The 17,591-nt window shown below is 37.2% G+C and overlaps 1 long non-coding RNA gene across 1 annotated transcript in view; it reads left to right on the forward strand.

Annotated features, from left to right (window-relative positions):
- LOC110220312 (uncharacterized) overlaps positions 1 to 17,591 on the forward strand; it is a 233,101-nt gene that overhangs the window by 212,556 nt on the left and 2,954 nt on the right. The window lies entirely within an intron of this gene.

The following is a 17,591-nucleotide window of genomic DNA, read 5'->3' on the forward strand; positions in this document are numbered from 1 at the left end:
TCATTAGAGCAGTGGGAACCAAGCTCATGTTTTTCTCAAACGCAAAATTGGTATAATGTAATTTTGATCCAAGTGCTTTAAGGTGTTTTTTTTTTTTCTTTTCAAGATAAGTGCTCTGTGAGAGGCAACATGATGACCCTGAATTCAGGAAGACCTGGGTTCAGGTCCTACCTCTGACACTGTGTGACCAGGCATAAGTCACTTAAATTTTCAGTGCATAATGCAACTCTCTAAGAGTCTGAGACTCAGTCTATGTTACAGATCAGTTACTGATCTGTGCCATTTATATAGTCATACTATAACTAGGGGGAAAAAAGTTTCCCCCCAAATTGGCTTGTCATGTCCACATTAAATTAATACTATGTCCTCCCATTCCTAGCAAGAATATTAATACATTCAATATCTTCCTCCACCACATAGACATGCATTTTCACTGAAGAAAGAAAAAAAATTATGTTTCAGGATTAATTTCTATTTCCTGATTTCCACCCTGGGTAATACCTGCATAATCCTGAGCAAATTATTTAATCTTTCTGGATCTAAGGTTTCTTTTCTATAAAATGACCTCCAAGTTCTAACCCTATGGTCCCATTTTTAGACCCTTGTCCCATATGACAAGGTTTATTTACATGGCGTTGTTCATTTCTATAAATGATACCATCTGTAGATTAGAAAAGCTGTGTGTAAATATTGCTTATAATATATTAATGAACTAACAAGCACTTATTAAGGTTCTCCTATGTACTAAACATCAGTGGGATTGTAAAGACAAAAATTCAAGTAGCTTACTTTGTCTTTTCATTAAAATTTTGGAGATGTTTTCTGTTCTTTCTTTTTTTCTTTTTCTTTTCCTGTTTTTTTTTAAAAGACATTCAGGGTTAAGTGACTTGCCCAGGGTCACACAGCTAGTAAGTGTCTGAGGGCAGATTTGAACTCCTGACTCCAGGGCCAGTGCTCTATCCACTATACCATTGAGTTGCCCTAGGAGACCTGTTTTCAAAGAAAATTATTTGGCCCCAATATTTAATTTTTAAAAAACTGTTCACAAAGAATTTTAGCTATCATATTAAGCGTCCTGTCTTAGTCAGTAAGACATTCCCATGATTTTAATTCATCCCTATAAGTCCTATGAGATCAAGTACATAACCAATCACAGTGATTTGACAAACTGATTAAAAGCCCAAATGCATTAAAATACATAGCATTTTTTTTTGCCACTTTATTGGGAATTCTCACTGACAATGAGGGATTTGAATGTATAAGCAATCATAATGACTATGACATTACTTTAGGTGTTCAGAACAACTCCCAGATTGGAAAGGACAAAAAACAAACAACACGTGGAGGTGCTTTTTCATTTGACTCAGACGATATAAATAGTTCCTGATTTGCACTTACAATAAAAGAAATTGTGTCACTTAAAGTAAAATGAATGTCTTTATAAGTAGCAGTATTGACCTAATGGCTAAAAGACTGACAAAAAAAGTTTATGCCAAGTGAAAAGAAAATCTGGAATGGAGAATCCTGGATTCAAATTCTTCCTCTGACTTTTAACTACTTAGGTGAATGTAGGCAAGTCACAACTTCTCTGAGCTTCAGTTTCTTCTTCTGTAAGACAGGGCTAATAATACTTTTAGTATTTATCTTACAGGGTTGTTGTCAGAATAAAATGAAACAATACATTTAAAGTGCTGTGTAAACCTTAAAGTGTTACATAAATGTACTTTAATTTTAGGGTATGGAATTATAGTTCATTTGGGTCATCTTAGCCATCTATACTGTGGACCAGATGTGTCAAAGAGGTGTAATACTACTGAGTGCTGCTTGAACCAAGTTGAAATACAATTGGGAAATACATAAAAATACTACCGAACACAGATAATTTTAACATGTGGTTTTTTAAGTCAATATGTGGCCTGTAGAGATTGTGTGCCGTCTTGGGGAGGGTGGTGGGGAGGAAGGGGGAGAAAAATTTTAAACTTTTTTTTTGATTTGAAGCATATGGAAGTGATTGTTGATAAATCAAAATAAATTAATAAAATTAAAAAATATATATGTGGCCCGTGGTGATCCTTATATTTGGTTTAGTGGCCCCATTTCTATTTGAGTTTGACATCATTGCTAAAGACTATACCTCTGATCTATAAATCAGAATGGGCCTCTATAAACTTTAATAACTATAGATGGGCTATTATAACTACATGGGAATGGAATGAACTGACACTGCTTTACCCTGTTTCTCCCTTTTATTCCCCAGTGTGCCTAAGGCTTTTTTAAAAATCATAATAGTGGAATTACTTTGAATAGGTCAGGGGTTCAAGATGAGATGGACTGAAAAATATGGGATAGATTGTAAGCACCTTGAAGGCAGGGACTGTCTTTTGCCTCTGTATCCCTGGTGCTGAGCTCAGTACCTGATACACAGTAGGCATTTAATGTTTATTGATTGAATGATTGAATTCGGCAAACTTTTATTAAGCACCTGTCATATGCAAGGCACTGGTCTAGGTGCCTGAGATGCAAAGGGAAAAAAAGGAATCATTTCCTGCCCTTAGGGAGTTTGCATTTTATTTGGAAGGTCCAATGTGTATATAAGTAAGTGAATAAATGTACTATATATCCAAAATAGTAAATGTTAATGTCAAAAGTGTTAAAAATTGAGAGATGATGAAAGATATCATTTAGCAAGTAAAAACTTTATATAATCTGAAGAGAAGGCTTTTTGGGTTGTGGTTTGAAGGAAACAAGAGATTCTTTGACACGAAAGTAAGGATAGAACGTGTGCTATCTATGGGGCATCACTTGTACAAAGGTATAAGGAGAACCGGAAACTGGAATATCGTGTTTGGGACCAGCTAGCAAGCTAGTTTGATCTGAAGGGAGGGCAAAGGAAAAGAGCAATATAAAATAAGACTGGTAAGCCAGTGGGAACAGGTTGTGGAGGACATTAACTGCTAGTATGAGGGGTTTGTAGTAAGTTATTTCTAGGAGCTACCAAAGAAAGACTGTGTGGTTATATGACGTGGTCAGACATGTTTTAGGAATATCAGGTTTGGAGCTGTGCAGAAGATGGATCAGAGAGAAGAGAAGCAGGGAGATCTATAAGGAGATGACCATGTCATCTATAAGTAAATGAGAGGAGGAACCAAGCAAATTAAAAGCTGTGTGACAGATATGTACTAACCCTGAGGTTAAAAAAAAAAAAGTCCTGAAAGGTGAAGATTTCTAGAACAAAGAAAATTCAGTAGTAAAAGGAACCATTCTGTGATATTTCTGTAGATGCAAGTGGTTTTTATCAGATGAAAGGATAAATTGAAGAATAATGAAAATGAAGCTAGAAAACAGAGAATGTCCTGGTAGGTGAGTACTAAGGATGAGTTGATGGCATTAGACAGCTACATTGTGCAGTTGATAGTGGTGGGCCTCAAGTCAGGAATATTTGAGTTCAAATCCAGCCTTAGACACTTATTAGCTGTGTGACCCCCAGCATGTTGATTAACCTCTGACTTACCTCAGTAAAGTAAGGATAACAACACCACCTACCTTAGGGTTGTTGTGATCATCAAAAGAACGATATTTATAAAAAGCACTTAGCATAGCGTTTGGTATGTGGTAGGTGCCACATAAATGCTTCCTCTCCTTTCCCTCTTCTACTGCATTGAATATAATCACAAGCAGTTGAAAGTTTGCCTGGTTCACTGATTCGCTTAAGGAATGATCTGCCTGAACTGAACTTTCTTTTTGCCTGGATGTACCTATCTGCTCGTTCCACTCCGGGACATGGAGAAATTATCCTTTTCCACTTTCTCCCCTGCCTCTTGCTGCCTGGGCCCCTAGCATCCCTAAGCTCAGAAGGCTGCTACTCTAATTAAACCTTGCTCATTTGTTGTTTATTCTTTAATAAAGGATTTTCCCCTCCAGTTAAAGATAAATTGATTTTTGTTGGATTCTGAGCATTTACTATAAAAGAGTAGACTATACAAGAATGGGAATGTCAAAGGGGAACCTGAAGTCAATTGCCTTGGATTTTATTGCTAGCCTGAATTAAATTCCCTCACTGACTATACAAAGAGGGACTTTGTATAGATATACAATCACTTTAAAGTATATATTCTGCCATACCCTTCCATTTTGTTAAAATCTTGCCCCTGTCTTTGTATAAATCTTCCCCAGTGGATCTATTCATAGCACTTTAGTCTTTCTTGTGATTTTTCTAATGTTTTATAGATTTGGTGCAGAAAGGGGTGATGGACTTGTGGTTTTACCAGTATAAAGAAATTCCAGTGTGGAAATGCCCTCCACCTACCTAGATTGACAATTTATCTACCCTTTATAATCTTAGAAAGTTGCCTCGGGGCACTGGGTTTTTTGGACTTGCTCATGATGATATACCTATTATGTATTACAGCATGATTTGAATGAAGGTTATCCTGATTCCAAGCTCCACCTTGTGTCTACCATACATCTTCTCATTTTGTGGATAAAAGTAGAGTCTACTAAGTGTCTGTTATCTCACTCTCAGTTTTTGATCAGTTGACCTCTTTTTCTGTTGAGATCAGTCTTTCATATCGCTTTTTGTGTGCATGTCATTTTTGGTGTATGTTAAAGCCTACTCACACTTACTATGCTCATTTCTCCAAAAAACAGTAGTATTTCTTGATTTACTATTTTATAGTATGACCACATGAATGGTTTTACTGTGTTTAATAGTAGTTAAAATTTGTGGTTGTTTAGAATCATTGATATGATGTTCAAAATCCTAAAAATGATCCAGGTTTCAAGTTGGTTTTCTTCTTATGTTCAGTTCTGGGCCTTTCTCACTACCTATATCCAATATCTATCCAAGGTCATCTCTCTCTCTCTCTCTCTCTCTCTCTCTCTCTCTCTCTCTCTCTCTCTCTCTCTCTCTCTCTCTCTCTCTCTCTTCTCTATCCATCTATGTACTGATGGACTAACTCAGTAGATTATTCATCCAACTATATAATAATAAAGTAATATATAATAATTCAGATAATATGTATTTTCATTATCCACTTTGTTTTTACAGTATGAATGACTAGTCCAAGTTCTTTTGTACAACTATAAATCTCTTTGAGGAAGCTTTTTAGCATTTTGTGGTTCAGTGGAAAAAGCACATTGTCAATGACAAAAGAGGTATCTGGAGAATCCATCTTTTTTTTAGACTTCATATAGGACATTTTCTATGATACTAGTCAAAACCTGAGGCAAAAATAGCGTCTTTTATGTCTTGCTTAAAATTGATACCCAGAGTATCACTGGACAAAATTATCATTGTGGTTACATTTGATAAGGAATCCTGAATGATTTGAACATTACCTTTGTGAGAGGAGACTCTTAAAGTATGCATTTTTTCTCTAATGAATTAAAATTTTTAATCAATAAGGAATAAACAGTGCTATTATATTCTCTATAACTTGAGGTAAGTTATGTCTATGTAAGTTTGTTGTTCTATAGAAAATAATCTGAAATACCTATTTGCTTCTCATACATTAATCAAGGATGACCTTGATGTGTGCACAAATTTCCTTTACAAAGATTTTATAAGGGTAAGAAAGTAAACACTTGGATCAATCATTTGATTAACATTTATTAAGTACCTACTATGTACCAGGCATTGTGCTAAGCACTGGGGATACAAAAAGAGGCAAAAGACAGTTTTCGTGCATAAGGAGCTTACAATCTAATGGGGGAGATAACATGCAAATAAATATATGAAAAGTGAGTTAGATAAATAACAAATAATTTACAAAAGGAAGGTACTGGAATTAAGAGTGGCTGGGGAATGCAACCTGTAGAAACTGGGATTTTATTTGGGACTTAAAGGGAGTCAGAGAGGGCAATAGTTGGAGTGGAAGAGGGAGAGCATTCCAGGAATGGGGGATAGCTAGAGAGAATGCTTGGAGAAAAGAGATGGAATATCTTGTTCCTAGAACAGTCAGGAGGCCAGTGTCACTGGATGTAGGAGTACACGTTGACAGGTAAGGCATGAGAAGACTGGAATGTAGGAGGGAGCTAGGTTTGGAAGGTCTTTGAATACCAAACAGAGCATTTTGTATGTGTGTGTTCCTGAAGGCAATAAGAAATGACTGGAATTTATTGAGTAGGTAATGGTGGTGACCTGCATTTTAGGAAAATCACTTTAATATCTTAATGGAGAGTGGATTAAAGTGGAAAGAGATTTGAGACAGGCCGACCTACCAGCAGGCTATTGCAGTAATATGGGCGTGAGGTAATAAGGGTATGCACTAAAGTGGTGGCAGTGTCAGAGAAGATAAGGGAGTATTTGAAAGATGTTCAAAGGTGAAATCAACAGACCTTGGCAACAGCTTGGATATGGGGTGTGTGTGTGTGTGTGTGTGGAGGGAGAAGAAGAGGGAGGGACAGAGAGAGAGAGAGAGAGAGAGAGAGTGAGAGAGGAGTCTGGGAAGACTCCTAAGTTTTGAGCCTGGGAGACTGGGAAGATAGTGTTGTTCTCTGAGTAATAGGGAAGAGTTGGGGGGCATTTAGGGAGAAAGATGATGAGTTCTTTTTTAGACATATTAAGATGTCTACTGGACATCCAATTCAATATGTCTGAAAGGCAGCTGGAGATGGGAAAATGGAGGTCAGCAGAGAGAATAGGAAAGGTAGATTTGAGAAACCTCAGCACAGAGATGGTAATTAAATTTGTGAGAGCTAATGAGGTCACCAAGTGAAAAAGTTAGATGGAGAAGAGAAGAGGGCACAGGACAGAACTGTAAGGTTACAGGGGTGTGATCTGGAAGGATCCAGCAAAGGAAGGAGACTGAGAAGGAGTGATTAGATAACTGGGAAGAGAACGAGGAGAGAATGGCATCCTAAAAACCTAGAAAGAGAGCTACCAGGAGAAGAGAGTAATCAAGTGTTAAAGGCTACAGAGAGGTCAGGGAGGATTGAGAAAAGGCCATTGGATTTGGCAACTAATAAATTATTAGTAACTTTGGAGAGGGTAGTTTTGGTGCAATGATAATGTCACAAGCCAGATTGTAAGGTGTCTTAAGAAGTGAGGAAGAAGGGGAGGAGAGGGAATTCATGGGGAATGGCCTCAATTTTTTCTGTAAAATATGAGACAAGATTCTCAGCTGACAGAGTAGGTGGGGAGGAGCCATGGGAAGTATGAGGAAGGATGAAAAGGTTTGAAAGAGCCAAAGTGGAGAATGGGATAGGGAGATGATAAAGGAGGTAAAGAAGGATTGCCTAACAGCAGTGAGGACTCAGTTGAGGTTATGTAACATAAATTTGTAGTAGACCCAGGCAGAACAGTTGCATAATTTTCTTCAACTTCGTTAAGGATTACGTAGAAGCAGACAACAAATAGTGGGAGTGGCCTATATCTGTAGGAGTTCAGAGTCACTAGAAATGTTAAGGGTATAACCAAGTGTGAGGATGTTCATCACGGAGTGGAGGGTGCCACTCTTCTGCTCTCAGAGAACAGGCATAGCAGGAGATATGAGGCTTGAAGTCAAAGATGGGGGGAGTTGTTATTCTTTGTACTGGAGGTTTTCCACATCCCATTTGGGACACTAGGCTGGCAGAAAGAGGTGGAAGATGTTTTATGCTGATAGAGATGGAAGTGGCAGATGGAGGATGCTCAGGCTAGCCTTCAGCAGCCTTTCCACAGCCTTTTAGATAAACATCAGTCTTTCTTCTGACATCTGGTACCCAAAAGATCTAGTACTCTTTGTGTCTCTTATTAAAGATAGTATTTTTGGTATATAGATGTGATGATCTTGCATAGTATGCAAAACTTTTGCCTCATTTCTCAGTTCTTAACTGAGTTTTGCAATATGGTTTTCATGGTTCCCAAAAATTAGCAACATGAAACCAATTCATTCCAACTGAATTACCAGTTTCTAATGTTTCAAACATTCATTTTCCTTTCCTTAAGCTATTTTGCATTGCATTTTAAAGCAGTTCAATTCAATTAAAGCTATAAATTACTTAAAACTTGTGACTTATAGGCAACTGATGGGGATGTCTGCAAATATTATTGTGCCTCTTAATATTGCCATTTCTGGTGACTAGTGGATGTTATTGAGATAAAAGAGCGTGTATGTTTCAGTGTAGAAAAGCAGAGTAGTGTTTATGTATGGGTCATTTCTTTTTTTTTAATTAAATTTTTTTTTAATTTTTTTTCCATATGCTTTTGAGTTGAAAATTTTTTCTCCCTTTTTCTCCCCCCCACCCTCCCCAAGAAGGCACACAATCTGACATAGGCTTTACATTTACATACCCATTAAACATATTTTCACATTAGTGAAGTTGTAAGTAAAAATTAAAACCAATAGGAGGAACCATCAGAAAGATGAAACAAAACTCAACAGCAGGTAAAAATAAGTGAGAGCGATTCGACTTCCATAGTTCTTTCTTTGGATGTGGACAGCATTTTCCATCCCAAGGCCTCTGGAGATGTCTTAGATCCTCATAATGCTGAGAAGGGTTCAGTTTAACATTCTTAGTCATTGCATAATGTGGCTATTATTGTGTACAAAGTCCTCTTGGTTCTGCTCACTTCACTCAGCATCAGACCATATAAGTCTTTCCAGGTTTTTCTGAAGTCAGCCTGTTCATCATTTCTTATAGCACAATAGTATTCCATTACATTCATATACCACAACTTGCTCAGCCATTTCCCAATTGATGGGGGCATCCTCTCAATTTCCAATTCTTTGCCACCACAAAAAGAGCTGCTATGTATATTTTTGTACATGTGGGTCCTTTTCCCATTTGTTTGATCTCTTTGGGATAGAGCCCTAGAAGTGCTATTGCTGGATCAAAGGGTATGCGCATTTTTGTAGCCCTTTGGGCATAGTTCCAAATTGTTCTCCAAAATGGTTGGATCATTTCACAATTCCACCAACAATGTATTAGCATTACAATTTTCCCACATCCTCTCCAACATTTATCATTTCCCTGTTTTGTCATGCTGGCCAATCTGATAGGTGTGATGTGGTACCTCAGAGTTGTTTTGATTTGCATTTCTCTGATCAATAACGATTTAGAGCATTTTTTCATATGACTATAGATGGCTTTAATTTCTTCATCTGAGAACTGTCTGTTCATATCCTTTGACCATTTATCAATTGGGGAATGGCTTGTGTTCTTACAAATTTGTCTTAATTCTCTATATATTTTAGAAATGAGGCCTTTATCAGAAAGACTGGTTGTAAAAATTCTTTCCCAATTTTCTACCTTCCTCCTAATCGTAGTTGCATTGGCTTTGTTTGTGCAAAAACTTTTCAATTTAATGTAATCAAAATTATCCATTTTGCTTTTCACAATGTTCTCTATCTCCTGTTTGGTCATGAATTCTTCTGTTCTCCATAGATCTGATAGGTAAACTATTCCTTGTTCTCCCAGTTTACTTATGGTATCAGCCTTTATATCTAAGTCCTGAACTCATTTTGACTTTATTTTGGCATATGGTGTGAGATTTGGGTCAAACTTTTTTTTTTTTTTAGTGAGGCAGTTGGGGTTAAGTAACTTGCCCAAAGTCACATAGCTAGTGAGTGTTATGTGTCTGAGGCCGGATTTGAACTCAGGTACTCCTGACTTCAGGGCCGGTGCTCTATCCACTGTGCCATTTAGCTGCCCTATGGGTCATTTCAAACATTACCTTTGCCTTTCACAAGAGTTATTTAAAAATATTTCAAGAGTTCTTTTTTTTCCCTGAACTCAGGCAAGGAAAATACCACCTTGTCTCTTTTTATTTGTTTATTAACATTGGCTTCCTTAGCTTTGGAGGAAAAAGCTTACCTCAGGTTCTATTATAGATAAAAATAAATGATTGAAAAATTAAAGAAATCATAATATCTTCTTGCAAATTTAGACCTTTTGTAATCCTTCTATGAAAGTCAGAATTCAACATTTTTTCAGGGTTTTTGAAGACAGTATGAGCAGATTTCAAGCTCTGGAAGGTCCCATCAAGCTAGACAAGCCTATAAAGTATGGGCCCAGGGACAGACTCTCTGTGTATCATTTGAAATCCTGATTAACTAAATTCAGAGAGGCTCATCACCAGAAGGCAGGCCACCAATTATTATTTTTATTGTTACTGTTGTTGTCATCATTTTTATTATTACTTTCTTTTTGGCCAGAACAATTCAAAGAGATCAGATACATAGATGTGGAGGGATTCCAATACATTTCAGTGGAAAACCCACCCACACCAGTGACATCCCAGATCTTTTGAACAACAGAGTGAAGCAAACCTTTCTGTGCTCTTTTTTTCTTACTTCATCATTCCTAGTCAAGAGTAGTTTTCAGCTGCAGATCACTGGTTCAGGGATAAAGTCCTCTGTATTTTCTTTACCCTTAATGATATGGGAAAAGTCTGTTTCTGTGGTGCTGAGAGGAGTTCGGGTCTCAGCTTCAGTTCCCCAAGAGCATGGCCCTGGGGGGAAGCTGCCTCCTGAGCTTTCAGCCCACAGACTGAGGGGAAATACAGCGGCTGATCAGAGGGGGATTGCAAAGATCTCTTTGCCAGTGCTGAGGCAGGAATCTCTTGCTTTGCCTGTGCTTGGATCTGGGTCACAGTTCTGGGTGGCGGTCCTGGGATGAGGAGGAGGGGCTAGTGTGGTGGAGCTTGTAGTGGCTGTGGAGAGCAAATCCTCCTCACAGTTCCAGGACAGAAAGGAGAGCTTGTGGTCACTAATAGACCAGAGCACAGGCCAGGAAAGGAGTAAACACCTTGCCCCTTATCATACCACCTTGGAAGAACTGAAAATTTACAGGTCCCTACAAGTACCTCTGAAAACAGCTGCACAAACCCCCAAAGCTTGGGACAGTACATTCTCCACATTGGAAGCAGACTCTTACCTTAACAAAGAGTTTAAAACTAAAGTAATTGGCTGGGATTATGAGCAACAGTGCAAAAAGAGTCAGACTATATTATCTTACTTTGGTGAAAAAGAAGATCAAAATATACAACCAGAAGAAGACAACAAAGTCAAAGCTCCTACATCCAAAGCCTCCAAGAAAAATATGAATCAGTCCCAGGCCTTGGAAGAGCTCAAGAGGGATTTTGAGAAGCAAGTAAGAGAAGTAGAGGAAAAACTGGGAAGAGAAATGAGAGTGATGCAAGAAAATCATGAAAAACAAGTTAATAGCTTGCTAAAAGATACCCCAAAAACCCTTAAAAAATAGCCTAACCCAAATGGCAAAAGAGGTCCAAAAAGCCAATGAGGAGAAGAATGCCCTGAAAAGCAAAATTGGCCAAATGGAAAAGGAAATCCAAAAGATTACTGAAGAAAATACTTCCTTAAAAATTAAAATAGAGCAATTGAAAGCTAGTGACTTTATGAGAAATTAAGACACTGTAAAACAAATCCAAAAGAATGAAAAAATAGAAGACAATGTGAAATATCTCATTGGAAAAACAACTGACCTAGGAAATAGATACAGGAGAGAGAATTTAAAAATTATTGGACTATCTGAAAGCTATGATCAAAAAAAGAGCCTAGACATCATCTTTTAAGAAATTATCAAGGAAAACTGCCCTGACATTTTAGAACTAGAGGGCAAAATAGAAATTGAAAGAATCCACCCAACCACCACCTGAAAGAGATCCCCAAAGGAAAACTCTTAGGAATATTGTAGCCAAATTCCAGAGTTCCCAGGTCAAGGAGAAAATATTATAAGCAGCTGGAAAGAAACAATTCAAGTATTGTGGAGACACAATCAGGATAACACAAGATTTAGCAGCTTCTACATTAAAGGACTGCAGGGCATGGAATATAATATTCCAGAAGGCAAAGAAGATAGGATTACAACCAAGAATCACCTACCCAGCAAAACTGAGTATAATCCTTCAAGGGGAAAAAAATGGCTATTCAGTGGAATAGAGGACTTTCAAGCATTCTAGATGAAATGACCAGAGCTGAATAGAAAATTTGACTTTCAAATACAAGACTCTAGTTGAACATGAAGAGGTAAACAGGAAAGAGAAATCATAAGAGACTTATTAAGGTCGAACTGTTTACATTCCTGCATGGAAAGATGATATTTATAACTCATGAGATCTTTGTCAGTATTAGGATAGTTGGAGGGAACAATTGTATGTATGCATATAGATAAATAGGGAGAGAGATAGATAGATGGCACAGGGTGAGTTGAAGATTAAGGGGTCATATGTGGAGAATAAAATTAAGGGATGAGAAGGATTATACTGGAGAAGAGAAAGGGAGAGGTAGAATGGGGTAAATTATCTCACAAAAAAGAAAAGGCTTTACAGTGGAGGGGAAACAGGGGAAGGTGAGAGGGAATGAGTGAATCTTATTCTCATAGGATTTGGCTTAAGGAGGGAATAACATACACATTCAATTGGGTATGGAAATCTGTCTTACCCTACAGGAAAATAGGGGGAGAAGGGGACAAGAGAGCAGGTGGATGATAGAGAGGAAGGCAGATTGGGAAACACGGTAATCAGAAGTAAATACTTCTGAGGAGGGACAGGGTCAAAAGAAAGAATAGAATAAATGGGAGGGCAGGATAGGATTAAGGGAAATAGAGTTAGTTTTTTACAACATGTCTACTATGGAAGTGTTTTGCATAACTGCACATGTATAACCTATATTGAGTTGCTTGCCTTTTCAATGAGGGTGGGTGGGGAGGGAGGAAGGGAAAATTTGAAACCAAAGTTTTAAAAACACATGTTTTTATAAAAATATTTTCACATGCAACTGGAAAATAAGAAATACAGGAAATGGGGTACAGAAGTTTATCCTGCCCTACAGGAAAATAGAAGGGGAAGGGGATAAGAGAAGTGGGGGAGAGATAGAAGAGAGGGCAGATGAGGGGAAGGGATATTCAGAATGCATGCCATCTTGGGGTAGGGGAGGGGCGAGATGGGGTGAAAATTTGGAACTCAAAATCTTGTGGAAGTAAATATTGAAAACTAAAAATAAATAAATTTATATTTTAAAAAATTTTTAAAAAAGAATCTGAGTATAACAGTGTTTTGTGCATACTAGGCCCTTAATGAATGTTGTTCAATGGAATTGAAGGTACTTAAAATTTAACCACTCTGCCTTTTATATTTTCTCAGTGAAACACAGGGTGAGGAGGATGTCATGGCATTTCCAGAGAGATGGCTTGTGGATAACTTGGACCATGGACCTTATTGTAGTTTCTTTAAGCCCCTTTCCCTGTTTTTTTTTTTTTTACTAAACTTGACATGACAAAGATGAAGTATATAAACAAAAAGAAATATGGCAGCATTGAATGTGGTCAGGCTCTATTTTCAGAAAGCAATCTGTTTCCTTGGAAAAGATGATACGCTCACCTGTTCACTCGTAAGTTGAAAATGGAGTTATATCTTGGAAACGAGAGAAGAATGTCAGTGCCTTAGGAATCTAAAGAGCCTGTGTTGAATGCCCATATTTTTGTTGTATGCTCATAATTCAGTTAATTCAATGTGGTTTTTTTTTTGTTTTATTTGCCAGTTTCATTTTTATAAGACCTAGTCATGTATGCGTATGTGCAATTTGTTATTCCCAGGCTTTTATCACAACGTTTCAAGTAATAGGGCATAGGACGTTTCAACAAAAGATCAGACAGTTTGAAAAACGTGTTATAGCTAAAGAAATAGGTGGTCAAGTTTGGGAGTGATTCTCTAGTCAGATTATTTTATTTTGGCTTCACAAATACTCGTTTCTCTTTTGCTGCTCTCTTTTCTCTCTCATGAAGGTGTAGTACACCAAGTATAATTCGAGGTGGCATTACAGAAGTCATAGATTCATGGAACTAGCAGAGTCTTTAGAGACAGTGTGATCCAACTCTATCATTTTATTGATAAGGAAACAGGCCCAGATATGTGAAATGACTTCTTCACAAATTCTCACAATAAATTAGTAGTGAAATGAAATAATACTAAGATCTAGGTGTCTCCTGACTCCCATTCAACTTCTCTTTTCATCAAAATACACACCTTCAAAAGGATCTCAAATATTTAGCTGTGAAAATTATTCAAGATGTTTCCATTGGAGGCAATGTAGTGTAATGGGAAAGAGTACTAGATCTGTAGTCAGGGAATCTGGTTTCAAAACCTTGGGTGACTTTTAGCAAGTCACTTAACTTTTAACCTTCTGGGCTTCAATTTCTTTATCTGTAAAGGGAGGAACTTGAAATGGATGGACTCTGATGTCGTATTCAAAGGCTCCCCTTTTCCTCTAGGATAAAATACAAACTCTGCTGTTTAGTACTGAAAACCCTTTACAATCTCACTGCAACCCATTTTTCTAGATGCATTTCTTTTTCTTTCCTCTACACAATTTATGTTCTAGCCAAACCAGGTTACTTTTTGTTCCATGTACAAGAAATTGCATCTTCCATGTCTGTGCCATTGCTTTCCATGTATAAAACATTCTTTCTCCCCATATTTACCTCTTTAAACACCTGGATCCCTCGAGCTCAAGTGTTGCCTTGAGGCCTTTCCCAATTCCCCCAGTTATTAGTGCTCTCTTGCCACCCAAGAAATTACTTTGCCTATATTTTGTATTTACTGATCTGTGTGCATGATATTTTCCCTCAGTAGAATATATACACATATATACATATACACATATATATATTTATACATATGTGTACATATACCATATATGTGTATATGTATATATACATATCTCTATCTACCTATCTATATATGGAGACAGACAGACACCAAGTCCTTCACAGCATGGACTCTATTTTTTTTTGTCATTCTATTGCAGCACCTGCCTCAGTGCCTGGCACTAGGCAAGCAATTCTATGTGTATTATATTGAATTATGATTTGTAATTGGCAAGATATAGTTATTCTTATGATGTACATTGTAATATGTTGAAGTTGTTTACAGGCTATACAGTCCTTCACTGTTCTCACTGTCTCATTTGTGTCTTGTCACACAATGACTCCTCAAACTAGAGAATATTCTTAAAGGTTTCGCTTACCTAGTGTTGCCAAAAGGAAATCTTTTCTGTAACTTTAGTAATAGGTACTCCTTGATGCTTATTGAAACATGAGAAATGTATCTGACAGATCAAACTAGGGGTGGTGGTATCGAAACCAAAAATCAATAGCAAAGATCAAGATGTTTAGCAGTGCTATAGAATACCTTGAATATGCTTACTAGTAATAGGACTTTGGGCAAGTCACTTTACTTTTCTGGGACTCTTTGTCTATAACATGAAGTGCTTGGACTAGGTGACCTCTAAAATTCCTTCCAGTCTTAATCTATGATTCTTTGATCTTATAACTGATGGTCCCCTTTAAAGGACATGATTAAAATTGGTGTCTTTTTTATGTACTTGGTTTAATCTTTTACACAGTCTTACATTTAAATGAACCGTCCATACATTTATACCTTCAAATGTATTTCTCCTCTAAAACTGGAGTAGGAAGAACATTTAAGTAGATACTGAAAGGTCTTAGCAAGGCAAACTTAGATCCAACCTAAGCTTGAATCATTCATTTAAATGATTTATATTTTAAAGCACCAAAAGGAAAATGCAGAAGAATTGGTATTTCTTGGCACAAAGAGAAGTATGAGTGAGCCTTAATTGTCTACAGAACATGAAGGACTATTAAATGGGTGGTAGAAAGCATCTGTTGCCTGCTTCCTGAGGGTATGTTGAGTGAATGGACTGAAATGACAGCAGGAGGGATTTCAGTTAATCTTAGTCTTTTAGAGTTCTTATTCACCCAGTGATTACCTAGTCCAGATTCTTTACTTTATAGATGCAGAAAAACAGAGACCCAGAGCGACCAAAAGACTTGGCTTCAGGTCATATAACTAGGTGGTGGTAGACATGGATTTAGAATCTGCCTCCTAATCATTCATTCCACTTTCTACCATACCATTCTGCTTCTCAAGAGAAAACAAAGTTATGAAATGTCTTTGTGGGGAGGAGAGGTAGTATCAGCTTTGGAAGGGACCTTTGTAGGCATGTGGCCTAACCCTCTTACTTTTTAGATAAGAGAATTGAGGACCAAAGATGTTTAAGTGATTTGCCCAGTGTCATGCAGGTGCTAAGTAGCAGAGTTAGGATTCAAATCCAGGTATTCTTAACTCCCAATCCTGCACTCTTTCCATTGTATTACATAAAAGCTAATGTTTAGCTAGTATGAGGCAGATAAGGAGTACTAGCTGATTTGGGCCTCTTCTAATCTCATAATTCTCAAACTATATATTCTAGACTTTCATTAGGTTAGCAGGTATTTAGCAATTTAAGAAAGTCTCTTTTAGGCAAGATCTTCATTGCAAGCTGAGACTTGACAGTATCTGTATATTGTACTACACTTGAACAAACATGGCCTTTTATTATAGCATATTCTAAATGATATTTCATGATATCTAAATACATTATAAGCAGTTTCTACTTTGTATACTACTTATCAACTTATTCAAAATACAGGATGAAAGTACCCGGATAAAGTCTCATTCTACTGTTGAAGTACCAATACAACCTGACAAGCCTTTATTAATTATCTACAATTGCAAATTACTGGAGATATAAGGTTAAAAATATAGCCTTGCCCTCAAGGAGTGTATGTTCTATGGGAACTTAATTGTTTTCAAGACAAATGTATGGCAGATCATCACATGTAGCTATAGTTGCTGATACAATGACATACAAGCATCATTTATTGGCCACCATATGTCTTGATCATTAAACCCACTGTAACCAATTTCAATATTCCTCTGCAAGTTATAAATTTGTAATTGATAGAAAATGAAAAAAAAACCCAACAGCAACAAGTAAAAAAACCTGAAACTTTTGCTTGGAGATCACTCAGCTCTCTCTTTCCTTCTCTCCCTTTTTCCCTTAAAAAAAAAAAACCCACAACACAATCAGCTTTTAGAATCAAAAGCTTGGTTCTTTGAAATGAATATAGGTTCAGCATGTTTATTTTGCAGATGGGCTTTCTGAGGTGGAAAAAATGTAATTATAAGAAAAATAGTAAGATGGGAGCTGTTTGAGGCGTAAAGTGCAGCACTTAGAATACAACAGTTACATAAACTCCCTGATTGACAGAGGGATATCACATTAGATGAAAATGATAAGAGACTTAGTGACCTGAAGAATAACTTCCTCTTGACAGTGCCCTGACCCGTTGACCTGTAGCCTGATTCCTGTTAGCTTCACTAACACAGGGCAATTGTCACAGGTGCAGGATAAAAGACATCTTTGCAGAAGCAACCACTGGCCAGAGATGTATTTCTTTTGATGACCACAAATGTGCTATCCTGATAAAGTCAAAAAGTTCTGACCTCCTCTGACCTTTTAGGACATTAAAAATTTACCCAGGAGAAAGAAAAAAAAACCCTACAAGATGCTACATACAAAGAACAGCATTTTCTACTGGGATAGGAGACCAGCGTGGTAACAGAGAAAGGGCCTACTCATGAGGGCAGAGTGATGGTAAATTATGTTATTGTCATTACCCATGAAAGCTTGTTTCTCTCATAACTGTGACACCGATCTAATAATGAAGACTCTTCTCACAACAGACTCCATGGATTTTTTAAAAAATAATTATTAGTAAACTCTTTACTATGTCATACTCTGGAAGTA

Source organism: Phascolarctos cinereus, unplaced genomic scaffold, assembly GCF_003287225.1.
Source record: "Phascolarctos cinereus isolate Bilbo 61053 unplaced genomic scaffold, phaCin_HiC Scaffold_3;HRSCAF=262, whole genome shotgun sequence".
In the NCBI taxonomy this organism is placed as follows: Eukaryota; Metazoa; Chordata; class Mammalia; order Diprotodontia; family Phascolarctidae; genus Phascolarctos; species Phascolarctos cinereus.